Raw genomic sequence first — 13,833 nt, 5'->3', positions numbered from 1 at the left:
AGTAGTCAAGAGGGATAAAACAGAAACGGAAAGGTCAGCACGCTTTGGAGGACTTGAATTTATTGAAAAATCGTTATTAGTGACTTTCCGGAGATGACTCTGACAAAAATGTCTTTATACATCTCGATGTTTTTTCCTTCACCGTCAGGTTCATATGTACATATGTATACAACTAAATTTTCATGTCTTTACAGCTGATGTTTGTATTTATGTTTGCGCAGGCACTTTTTGTTTCGCATGCGAGTCACGATTTTCACCTGTCGCCCGCTTTTACAAAATGTCTAAGCTAACCACTCGGCTCGTCTGGGACTTTTCACTCAATTGTTAAGGACATAATTTGACAAGAAATGCGAGTAAAGATGTTCACATTTCAGCAGCAATTCTGAAAAGGCAAGGTTATTTATACAAATTAGTGGTAAGAAATTGTCTGACTATAAGTGGCAATTGCCTCTGAAGTGTTCACATCATCTCTTCCATAAAAGTTTAAAATTGAACACATCAAATTTAAATTTTTCTGAAGCTCGTGTGCCATAAATCACTTTAAATTCAGGGCTTCATTTACAGCAATGTTTTTGTTCTTGCTCGACTTACTTTTGTGGATGGCTAGTTTATTTTCAGAAATTGCTCAAGGGCACTCAACTTGAGTAATTTATAAAAATGTCACACGAAAACCTTGTTTACCCATCGCCTCGTGATGTCGACGTTTCTTTTCTTAGTCGGGTGAGAAAGTGTTGCTGTTTTATAGAAATTACTTTCACTCCTTTCATTTCACTTACATTATAGATTGCATGCTAGTTCGCCGAGGAGGAGAACTAAAAAGTTTGGGTAAATATAGAGCTTCTTCAGTTCGAAGTCACGGGATGGAAACAGTGTAGTTTCAATGGTAATTATCACCTTTCATGCGATTCTATTTGGCTTCCGTGCAGTGCAAGTTATATTAATTTGATTATGGAACTAAAGATCGTGTAATTCCTATATCTAGATGGTATTTTCTTGGCGGTCAGGCCATTAATCAATTGTGACTCACCTTGCAGCTTGGTATTTCAATTACAAGTCAACATTTGCTTTGTTGTGCCCATGTATTAATTAGGAAGCTCTGCCATGTCTAAGTATTGCCTTACTAATAACTTTGAACGGCGAACTCTCACCCACACAGGCGTAAAGTGTCACAAAAGAGAGAGTTTTGCAGAGAAAGTTTGAAAGAGAATAGCCGGGGCAATTACAAAGAGACTCGTGTGCATTTGGTTTTGATTTCGCCATCTAATTTGGCTTTGTTTTGGTTTTGCATACTCCGCACAGTTCTCTAAACTTTCGCTCGCGCTGCATCAGCGTTTCTGCCCCGCCACCCACTCAAACCACCCAACCACCTAGCCACCCAACCACCTAGCCACCCAACCACCTAGCCACCCATCCACCCACAGAGCACCCACTATCGCCTACTCCTTCGTCCTTTTTGGCAGCGTCTCAAGCGGCGTGTGTGGGCTGCACTTCTGCTTAATGTTGATTCGCTTAGGCCTATTTTCTAGTCTAGGCCTTTTCGTCCTAGGACCACTACATGTGTGAGGTCCTGGCGCAGGCGCCAGCAGCACGAGCACTCAGGCCTGACGCTGACTACATTCGTGCAAGTTTGAATAATTCATTTGGCTATTTTCTTATCTTTATGTTTACAAGTTCTAGAGTCAGTTTTTGCGGTAGGTTAGTTAGCCCGTTAAAGCGAATTCCCCACGACCAACCCCAAAAATCCAAAAAAAAAGGAAAATAATGGAAAGCAGGCAGTCGACCGGCGAATTCACTTTCCCGAAGCAAAAACAAAGACCCCACCACCACCCAATCCAAAAACCCCACCCACTACGACCACCACAGCAACACCACCACCAGCACCACCGTCGGCCATCCCAAAAAGAGTCCTTCGGAAAAGCCGAAGTCGTGTTTTGACTGCTCCATTTCCATTCGTTCCGCAGCCGCCTGGCATTGCCAGCTATTGCATCCTGTCGCTTCAGTTGTGTGGCAGTAGCCGCTTTGTAAACATTTATCGTCGTTCACCCACCGCGTCGTCCTTGTTGTCGCCTCCTCCGTGTTTGTGCTACGAGTTTTCGTCATCGCCATCGCAATTGCCATCGCCTCCGTCATCGTCGGCGTCATCTTTATCCTCTTTCGGTCCAGATCCTGCACCGCTTGTTTTGGCCATCCAACCGACGAGTCGGGTGTTGATACATTTTGGCCCGTAACTTTGACGAGCGTCAAAGAGAATTAAAGCCCCCTCCAAAAAGCCACCACCCTTCGGTCCCAGTGTTTGTGTTTTCAGTGAAAGTTGTGCTTCGAAAAATTCGACATCTCGTCGCTGGTGGAAAGCAAAAGTATTTCGGAAAATGCAATTAATTACCAACTCATTTTAATAATGCTGATTTGCAAAAGCTTTTTAAAACATTTTACAAATTCGTAGCGTGCTTGCTTTGATTGCAGCCTCTCGTCCTTCACAATAATTCAAAATTAAAGTTAATTCATGTTTTGAGTTTTGTCTTGACTGTCTTGTGTTGTGTTGCTACTTCTTGGTTTGCTTGTCGCACGCAAATTACATTAAAACTTTATAAGATTTTTTTATTAGCGGATTTGTGAAACATAGTCAATCAAATCAAGTCGCCACAGCCATTCGCTCTATACTGCCATCCTTAAACAGTGCTAGTTTTCTTTTCTTCGGCTAACTGAGCCATTGCGCGTAGCTTTGATGTCCCACCAAATTGACCGCAATAAAAGCAGATGATTTAAGCAGACACAAAACGTTAAAATAGTTTTACTATGCTCAGCGAAACACTTTGCAAGCATTGCAGGCTATTACTTTTCCAATCGAACTCCCACCTGTTAAACAGACATTACTCATACGCACAGTGTGCTTGAATTGAAGTTAGGAGTTGACGTCCCATAAAAACGTTGATTACATTTTATACACTGACCTATGGTCCTGTCTACTTCCGAGCTCCTTTCTTCCTGTCCACACTGAACCTTTTAAAGTTGTCCACCCATGGACTTACTATAAGTTATAGATGTGTGAGTGCGGCAACTGCTGATTCTCCCAGGCGCTACAGCCATTATTTCTTCCACTTCCGCAGCTTCCTTGGCCAGCATCTTAGTTTCTGTGGCCGTGTGTGTGTGTGTGTGCGAGTGTGTGACTATGTGAGTGTGCGATTATGTGAGTGTGCTATGTGTGCCCAGCTGTGCAATTGTTGACACCCACAGAACACAGAGCCACGTACACGTGCAAAGGGGCTTGTTTTTCGATACAGCGGCTGCAGCTGCCGGCTTGAAACGCTCCATTTGTGCAGCCAATCGCTACAGGCGGCGGCCTGTTACTTATACTCTAGCTTAAGCTGATGGAATAAGGACTACCAAGGATATGCTGAAATCCAAAGTAACCTTTTGAATATAATGTGTGTGCCATATATCAACTTTTCCTGTAATTAAAGCTAATTTAAAACCATTTTCTAACTAATCAGAGAGGACGTATTATTTTACTTCAGCCCAACAGAAAGTGTATTGAAAATTCGTCTAGTCTCAATCGTATTTTCCTAAAATATTTTAGTTTGCCCCCTTTAGCTTGAGGTTCCAGCGCCTGACTGCCTCCCGCCCATTGAGTTCATTACCCCGTTGTGGTTAAGAAGGAGTGGCGGGCCTAGGCAGGATAATGTAATATTTAAGCGACAGAAATATTCACAAAAAGTTGAGCTTAATCGCAGGCTGCATCTGTTGCTATACCAACTTTTGCCTGGTATTTAAGTAAGGCATCAAAATTAAGCGAAACCTTCGGAGTCTGCCCCGAGGGAAACCAAGCCCGAAACCACTTATTGCCAAAGTTTCGGCAAACTCCTTCATTTCATTATTGATTATTTTCAACCTTTATTTTCTACGCTTTATTTTGTTACAATACCCGGCTGAAGTTCCCCAGCTCTGAACTCTCTTTTTATGAGTGCTTTAAAACTCCTTGAGTTGCGCTGACTTTTACCAACTTTGATGGCCGAAATGCACGGATGAAAAGCTTCGTGACGATTATTAAAAATAATTTGTATTCTTTTGTGCCTATTAAATGGGAAGCTGTGCGCTAAAAATTATATAATTTTTATAATTCTATAATTTAATAGTAGGCTTAACTTGAAGACTAAAGTCCTACCTATATGTAGAGTATAAAGTAGAGTAAAGTGTAAAGCATACTTGGTATATAACGAAGTATAAAGAAGCGTTTAAGCTGCGTTACAAAACTTAATGGTGCCACAATTGCCAGGCTTTTCGGCAGGATTCTCTCTGTTTAACTCGCTCCACAGTAGTGTGATCTAAGCTTGTTTTGGTCCTTACAATATAGCAATGTCGTCAAATCCATACACAGAAGTAAACATCCACAAACACAGACACTTGTGTGGGCAAAACCCAGAAAGCCACGGGCATTGCCTTCTAAGTCTCGTCCTTTTTTTCCACTGTTGTCCTTTTTATTTATCTCGCTTGCTCATTTTTGTGTTTTTGTTTTGCATTTTCAACGAGGCCAAACCGCACACACACGCACGCCTCCATGCAAATAACGCCACACATACACATACATACACATACATACATACACACACACACACATACGCCCACGCACACATAGACATGGTGAATGAGAAGAAGACAAGGCGTGACAAGTGCAGGCTTCATCCGAACGTGCCCTCTGACCTCAGCCCTTCCACCCCCTCTCTCCGCTGCCTGTCAAGTCAACACTCTTCCCCCGCCCCTCTGGCATATCCGAAAAGAGGAAAAACTTTAACTAGATGCATATATAAATTGCGTTCTATATATTTATGCCCGACATATATGCAAATGCATCATGGCTGCGCAGCAGTGGAGGCACAGCTTCTATTAAATATGCTTATTATGACACAAACACACACATACATATAATTTAATGTTTATTGGGTTCTTGGCGTAGAGTTCACAAGTGCAGAAAAAATATTTAATTGATAAATTCAACATCGATAGCTTTGCTCACTGATTTAAAGTGATACAATTAAAATTAGTTTCTCTTTCTGTTTGCGCTGTTCTTTCAATTTATTTGTTATAATTTAATTAATATGATTTATTTAAACGGATTTATTTGCACAAAAAATGGTGTGAATATTATTTTAATTTTCAAGAAAAAACCGTATAAACACTAGCTTTTCGTGGCATTTTAAATTTACCTAAAAATTGAGCTTCTGATTAATAGCGCCTGTTTTTTATGCCGACAAAGTCCTTTCTTTTTTGTGTGTTAAAGATATCCCCTTCCATTCTCATCTGGTGTTTTCGATGTTTCTCCCCTAGGCTTTTTGGCTCATCTTAGCTCACAGCGTTCCCTTTTAGTTTTACTGTCTCCATTCGTTTTGCCTTCCATAAATAAAATAAATGTAGGTGAAAATATACATAAATAATGGGCACAAGCGCGGCTTTTTTTATGAAGTGTTTGATTGTGCGAGTGTCAACCCAGGGCACTTGAAAGTGTGGGGGGAGGGGGGTGGACTTGTGATGGGGGCGACGTCTGTGAAAATTATAAAACAGACGACGCAGCCATTCTGGCGGGGCGAAGATATTATGGCCTCCGAAGGCTGGGAATGGGCCCCCTGCCATGTAGGCGTGTGTAAATAGCAAAAACCTAGTCGGGCGTACACAAGCAAAGTCATCATGGAAAATGGCTAAACAGGGAGCGGAATAAGGAATAAGGCCAAAGAAGATAGAAAGATAACAGAGTGGAGGGCATGACAAATACGTTTTCTCTGCCTTTTTACGGTATATATATATTGTACATATATGGCCCGAGGTGGTGGGACGTATAAAGTTTGACCTCCAATCAATAAATCACATTAAAAGAGGATCTCCAAAAACGAAAAAAGGACATTGGCCAAAGATGGCCAATAACTGACCCATAATTGTTCATTGTCACATCATTGTCTGCTTCAGTTGCCCGGGGCAAGGAACAATAGTATCCACCTAGAAATGTGTTTATTCGCTGCCCCCAAAGGGAACATGAGAAATATACTTAATGAATGAGAAATATCCTTCTTGATTCTTTTTCGAAAAATAAATACCATAAATTACTTAAATACCATATAGGATACTTATTAAGTAACAGAAAGTCTTATACACATATTAGGAAATATCTTTGAAGCCTTACCCTTGATAGACAAGGAATATCCTTTTTTGTCACCTGCTTCTGCTTTTCTGAGCAAACTAGATATACACACCAAGTACCTTAATAAACACCATAGCAATAAGTGACTGAAACCCATAGTATTCACCTAGAGAGGATGATATACTTTGCTCCAAAATGAACACTTCGCCTTTAAATGGCTGAGGAGTATCCTTTTTGTATCACTTGGCTCTGGATTTTCTCCGCTTTTCCCTCTTCATTTTCTTCTGGGCCAGTCAGGTCTCATCATCCGCTCGACTTTGTTTTGCTTGCGCTTTTTTCTCAGCTTTTGGCTTGATTTCGTTTTTGTCGCTTCACCCAGAGTCCTTTTGCTCCGCGTTTGCCTTTTACTAGCCCAGACTGCGCCCACATAGACGTGTGTACATACGAGTGTACATATATGTGTTTTTCCAGCTGCCAAAAGGCTGCGCTTGGCTTCTTCGCAGCCAGTGTTTTGTTTTTGGCTTCGTCAACCAACTTTAGCTATTGACAGACCTTGCCACCTCGCGTTCATGTCCTTGCTGGAAAGCATTTCGCTTTCAGCGTACATTTTACAGGAGGGCGGGAATGTGATGTAAAAAATATACACAAATTTCAAGATATCTTCTGTGGCCTACACTGCGTGCCCAAAAGCCATAATTATTACGCGCTCACATGGCGTATACGAGATTTTGCTGTTTCGCTGTTTTTCGCTGTTTTCCGTTTAAACTCTTAACCGAAATTTATGTTTTCGCTGTTGCTAATTGTACATTTTGTTGCTCTTGCTGTTTATAATGTAAAATTTATTGTGTTTGTGCATGTTTATTATCGCCTCGCCGTTACGCGCCCTCATATGGATTTGTAACACGCCTCCTCACACCCCCATTAAACATCAGTGTGCATTTATGTTTTACAGCGTCTGCAAAAAATATTATCAAAAGTAATAAATGAATAACAAAATACAAAACAAACGCCATCAATAATTCATGGAAAAAAAACAACACAAACAGAAATAACCAAAAATAAAAGCTTGCGGCGCGTCGTTCTTTAAATATTTCATAAATTAATTCTGCAAACAGCATAAGCGAAATTAAAAAAATACAACAGAAACATCAGGAATTAATGTAGTGCCTAATGCAATGTGTAATAAAACCGTGTAGACCAGGAGGTGCAGCAGATCATTAAATACCAGCAAACACTGTTAGGTGAAAAAAATTATGAAATTCAAATTTATATTTATTATTGAATAAATATGCAGAGTAAATATCACATATGCTACCCGTGAAAACAAATTGAATTATACAGCAAATTAAACAACAAATACTTTTCATCCTGTTTTCAAATGTTTGGCTATTAAAGCGCTTACAGCTTAATTGGGCGTTACAAAGTGGTAAGTGAAAAAATCAACATTTCTGATAAGCAAATATTTTCAAAAGTATAAATTATTTAAATGAATTTATATTGTGGTGAAGTCAATGCTTCTATTGATTAAGAAAAAACTTTTGTTTGATTATAAACTTGTTATAATAGGATATAGTTTCTTTCTTCATTCTTCCAATTTGTTCCCTTATATTTAAATCTTAATAAAAAATGCCTTCTTTTTAATTAAGCACATAAACATTAGCAGAAATGTATATGTTTTAGAAGACTTAAACACTATTTAATCCATTTATCATTATGCTACAATTATCAGACTATTTTCGCAGTAGATTTGCATAGTATTATTACTTTATTTCAATACACCAGCAAATCTTTAATCTTTCACACAGCTATCTCTTAATAGATACTGATTTCAGTCAAGACCTTTTAAAAATTGTAATTAAGATACCATTGCGCATTGCTTTGAAATTGTAATTAAGATACCAATGCATATTCCTTTATATTCTCCATATCTTCTAATTTAAATACACGTATACAACCTCGTTCATTGCTTTATCAACCAACTTTGCTGATGCAAAGATATCTGTCGACCCTCATCCATCAACAAAAACCCGACCACAAATGTCACATGCAAATTCGGTTCGCCTTGTAACGGAAGTGCAAGCAAAAAATAGCGAAAGATTTTTATACATAACTTTTTATGCTACTCATTGTTGGGGGCCAGAAACTTCCTTCAACCTCAACCGTTGCAAGGTGGCGTTGCTGCACTTTTGTGGTAAGGTGAGGTGAGGTGAGCTGAACGGGTGTGTGCACGTTTTTGCATTTGCACCACTTTATTTCAATTTTATTCGCCATTTTCTTCGTTTGCGTGGCACATTTCCTGGGGACGAGACGCAGCAGTGACTTTTGCTCTGCAGCTGACTCGACTCCACTTTCCTCTTGCCACTTTCCGTTTTCCCTGGCCTGCCCTCCTCATTACCCTCTTTACATTTCTAATTACACGCTCATTTTAAACTTGAAACATTCGCAAACGGATGCCTGGTTCTGCCTCTGGAGGAGTCTGCGATTTTCAGTAACAATTTCCCATTTCCCATGCCATCAGGCTGCAAAAATGTTGGGTCACAAATGTAATAGACCAGACTTTCCACTGAAGAAACCTAACAGGCCGACCACAAATGTCTGGCATCTAGGGCTTGATTGGAGACAAGGCTTGCAACGGACATTTTTTCCATCATTTCTAAAAACATTTCCCCACAAAGTTCTACAAGATAAAAATACAGATATTTATAATCGGAAAAACACGCAAAAAATGTGAAAAAAATATAATTTTTTTTGAAAACATAGTTCGATTGGAAATTTAATTACGAACTCAACGAGGTATGACATTCCATGTTTGGAAATATATTTTGAATGTTCTAATCAAAATACTGATATTTATAATCGCAAAAACACAGAAAATCGATTTTCGGCCAAAATCCCAAATCATCATCAAAAATTGCAAAAAATTTGAAAAAAAAAATTTTTTAACAGTGTACTTTTAAAAACAATTATCAAGTTCGTTTCTACCCCAATTGATTTAATATAAAAGATTTGACAAATATTTGTTTTTGCATAAGAACGAGGATTTAATATGAAGTATTCGCTTAGGAAATAGTAATTATACCCATTACTCGTAGCGTAAGAGGGTATACTAGATTCGTGGACAAGTATGTAACAGGAGAAATAGCCGGACTTGGCCACATCATTTTATTTTTTTTTTAGTTTTCATAATTTTTTCCCCTAATTTCCACCGATATTCAAAAATATCTAGAACAATTTTCGTTCGCAATTCCACTATTTGGATAACGGGTATACAAAAGCACTCTCTCTTTTGCTATACTTAGGATACAAAAAATGGACCCTCAACATACCAAACGTGTATTCGTTTTGTTAGTTTCTGAAAAATTAAAACAATCCTGCATGTCCATTTCGCATGTGAGGAAACATTTACTACGCAAGTAAATGTGCAGGTGGGTGAGATGTTTTTTTGCCGTTTCTAGACTGCTCTTTGTTTGAGTTGTGTTTTAATTTCCATATTACGTGCTGCCAGGAATTTATCAATGTGATTTATATAAGCTATAATATCTTCATTTCCCTTAGAAGTAAGCAAGTAAATGACTGCAATTGCTTGCAACATTAATGGGGAAGTTTAAGCGAGGAAGAAAGTATTAGAAGTATTAGAAAGTATTGAATTTATTTAAGACTTCATTATTTTGTTATTAAGCACTCAATTTTCCAGGTCAAACCTAATGCCAACATGGCCAACTTTGAAATACACTTTTCTATTGTTAGACAATGTGAAAACTGAATCTCAACTCAGCAGAATTTCCCCAGGCTTTTTGTCTTCATATTGCAGGAATTGTTTGATTTCTATGTGTAAGGAGCAAACGTTGACCTTCCGTTGCCATTTGACCTTTTGAAGCGGCTTTAAGAACCATTCTTACCATGTCTATAAAATATTTACGATGAATTTAAATGAATTATGCAATAAATAGCTTTAAATAGCAGCTATTGAATAGTTTAAGAAAAATTATGAAATCTATTGGCTCGCATTTAAAATGTAATTGAAATATTGCTCATACGCAGCATGTGCCCTTTTATTGAAACTGGAAATAATGCCAAGTTGGTTCAAACCAATAAGGCCAATTCAGAGGCATAAATCTTAAGGCAATAAAGCAGAGAATGTCGCAGCATGAGACCATTTTATTTTGCATACTGAGATGGGAAAGCGAATCTCGTAAATGTACTAATATAAAATATCTATTAATGTGCAGTCGCCTTAATCAAAATTACTTTTAAGAATAATTGTATCAATAGGCAAGAAGGTATAAAGTTTAATAGGAAAGTATGAACTTCATAATTGAGAAAACTATTTAAGCCATTAAAGCTTTCTTTATCTCAACTTCTTCCTTTCTTTTGGCTCCCATTTGCTTCTTTAAATTTAGCAATTGCTGCACTTGTAGGAAAGTTTCAATTATAAGTCAGTGTGCCAGAAGTTTTATCTCAAACTCTAATTAATTTATAGTGCTTCACACCTAGTAGCTTAAATTTGTGGATAACTTGCCGGAGTTGATAATAGTGCTAATGTAGAAATGAAATAGTTTACTACTCATCAGTTACTATTTGATATGTCAGTCTGCGTAAAAAGGCACTCAAACTACCGAACTATTTTCATTTGGCACACCGAAGCTCAGGTAAAACTGAAAATAGCTTTAAAGAAAACAAACTTCAGCGGCGCTATCAACTGCAGATTTCGCTGTTGGTATTGCCAATTTAAGCGAAAATTAAATTGGAATTTGCAATGAATATTTGAACAAAAGCACACAGACCAGAGTGCGGTAAGCGAGCAGTGGTAATGGGATCGAAACGAGAGGATGGGGATAGGCTGCATTAAATGAACACAAGTGTTGAGCAAAGTGAATGCGTAATGCGTTTTTGCACCCGGAACAGGACAGGACCACCAAAAAAAGTCGGACGCTGTCAGTCACCCAGGTCCGTAATTTGCAGTCCGGGTATTCCGCTGCGTTGTTTCCTCCGGTCTATGTGGTTTTCCTTGATATCCTAACAGAAAGGATGAACTCATCAGCAAAGGATTTGTAGCTCTTCGGAAATAATGAGTTCGTATGCTTTTGATATTTTTTAAGTCGCTTACTTTAGTAGCAAATAAAATTATTTGTACTTTTATTAAGGTCTCTAATGTGCAAATATTGAACTGATGTACAAGAGGCTCAATTGATATAAGGAAATAAACGTTGGGCGCCATATCTTTTTATTCTGTGTAAAATGGTGCTTAAACATGCTTATAATTACCCAAAATATATTTCGCCTCAGAACTCATATCTTAGACTCAAAGCTCATATTGTTCGTTAGATGTTGTGAATAACTTGTATTGTGAGTTGCCAATAGAGGTCTTCAAACTCAGGAAGTTGCTTTCAGACCGAGTGAAGCCTGTTTAATAGTTCTCGGAAAATGGGCACCCGTGCCCAGAACAAATCCATTTCTTGCTGTTGACCCCCTTAAATCGAACGGCAGTTGCAGTGGATTTGATTTTTCCATACTTTGCCATCGAGCGTGACATCCACGTAGCCCTTCAAGCTTCTCCCGCTTCCGCCCTTCTGTCACATGTGAAATTGGGCGGCTGACATGTTTGCCGCTGTTTTTTTTGCGACCACCTTCCGTTTTTCCATTGCTCATGTTAGAGTAGGTAATTTTTTAATGCATTTAAACGGCTGTCAAGTGGCCCACACACGCCACTTCGCTTCTGAAACAGCTCCACATTGCCCCCGTGCCTCATCCTTTGCCCTTTGTTAGCAGTTTTGCAAAGTGACGCGGCGCGAGCAGTTGCCCAAAAATATGCAAAAACCCGCGAGCACTTACGACAAGCTCGTTCCGTTGGCAGGAGGACTATATCAGGTTGCGCCCTCAACCAACAGCCAAGCAAAATTTAGACATTCAGCCTACAGTTTGGTGTTCAGTTTTCATTCACCGAAAAGTGAAACGAAATAGAAAAAATTCTTTTTCCACGGAATCGCACACAGTCGATGGTGAGTTAGTTGCTTGATGGGTTACGTTCATAATTCTTCAGATTTGGCGAATTATACCCATAAGGCTATGTCCAGTTGGATCAGTAACAGTCGGGCAATTGTTCGTTGTTATGTTTGCAGAAATCAATAAGTTAATTGGAAATGGATCGGCATTGATGGTACACATGTTCCAGGGCAGAACATCTAGGATTCGTTGTAAAACGTGCTTTCATTTCGCTTTGTTTCGAGCACTCACAACGTTGGCTCGCTCGCCTGTCGGAGCAGAGTCAAGTAGAGGACATACAAAATTGAAATAAAGTACAAACATGTTGCCAACTTTTGCACAGCGGCAACAACAGCAACAGCAACAATAACCACTGTCTGTCATTCAGTCTGTCGGTCTGTGGAATGGTTTAGGCCCATAACAACAACAACAGCAACAACAACAACAACAGCGACGGAGGAGAGAGGCAGGAAAAAGTTTTAACTGATTACGTTTGCTGTTGATAATGTTGAGTGACATTTGGTTTGCGTATTAACTTAAGTGAGCGACAGCAGCTGCCTGTCCCCCGCCAACTGAACACATACACATGCACATGCACACATACACATACACACACATATGTGGAGTGTCCTGGAGCCACCCACGGATTCACCCCTTTTGGGAGCTCTTCGGATTGCCAGGAGGTTTGTATTTCAATTAAAAAATTAATTTTTTAATGTGACCTGCTGATGGGGCTTCGCATCCCGCCGAATGGCAAATGCTTTTAGAAATTAATGTTGGCGAAACAGAAAGCCAACAATTGAGTTCGCCATAACGAATTGTAAAAGTCATTTATGCTGGTATCAGCAACCATACCATATCACCACGTTTCAATAAAACACCCAAGTTGTGGGCAACAGAACTTAGGTAGAACTCAACGTTAGTCGTGTAATTGTATACATGGGCGCTAGAATCGCTCAGGGTGTATTTTTGTCGCGTTGCCAAATTCAAATATCTTTTAAGTCCTTTTGCCAAGCCAATAAACCAGCACTTAACCGCAATTACCCCCCGTTTTTCGGCAAACAAGAGGGTCGGGCGAAGAGCAGCGTTTTTTATGCCACTCTTGTACTCGCAACCTCTTCTTTATCCTTTCACCCAGCCACCCCAAAAAACCCCCCCCCTGAATGTGCACTGCAATCAGTCTTCATTTACACTTTGCACCTGGGGCGCTTGGCTTGCCGTTAGTCTCTCAACTCAGCTCTCTGTTCCCAGGGCCCACTAGGCACTACCCACTACCTTGGACCCCGGACCCAGGACCCGGTTCACAGTTCAGAGTTCCCAGTTCAGTTCAGTTTGGCAACACGAAAAGAGTGTTTCTGGTAAAGGAGGAGAAGGTGCCTCTGGTGGATCGGAGTTTGGAGGTCGGAGGTAAACCTAAACCGGGCACCCAACAACTTTAAACTCGCATGCAAGCTCGAAGGCCAGAGACACAGTGTGCAGTATGAGTTACACCTAAAAAAGAGTTGAGTTGAAAAACGGCGGCAAAAACAAAAATCTCTGTTCCCCCAGAAATCTGTTACAAGCTGTTACATATAGTGCACATTACATGTTTATGGGGAGTATAAGTGGACGTGGCAGGATGGACTGCCTGACTGACTGACTGACTGCTGCACATGCCATTACAATTTCGGGGCGATGATTAACAGTTGGGGAGTGATTTGTGATTTTTGATTCTCTATATGAGG

At 39.7% G+C, this 13,833-nt stretch overlaps 1 protein-coding gene across 2 annotated transcripts in view; it reads left to right on the top strand.

Annotated features, from left to right (window-relative positions):
• The first annotated feature begins 7,149 nt into the window (after nt 1–7,149).
• The window catches only part of LOC6534033 (CUGBP Elav-like family member 4), a 266,544-nt gene continuing 259,860 nt past the window's right edge, over nt 7,150–13,833 (top strand). Inside the window, exon 1 of one of the 2 annotated variants that reach the window (XM_039374699.2) lies at nt 7,150–7,553. The gene's annotated coding sequence lies outside the window, so the exon portion shown is untranslated. The remainder of the gene's footprint in view (nt 7,554–13,833) is intronic. The other variant, XM_015194898.3, reaches the window with a different exon arrangement.

Source organism: Drosophila yakuba, chromosome 3L (assembly GCF_016746365.2).
Source record: "Drosophila yakuba strain Tai18E2 chromosome 3L, Prin_Dyak_Tai18E2_2.1, whole genome shotgun sequence".
Classification (NCBI taxonomy): Eukaryota; Metazoa; Arthropoda; class Insecta; order Diptera; family Drosophilidae; genus Drosophila; species Drosophila yakuba.
The sequence above is the reverse complement of the archived record's forward strand: the minus strand, read 5'-3'. Positions and strand labels throughout refer to the sequence as shown.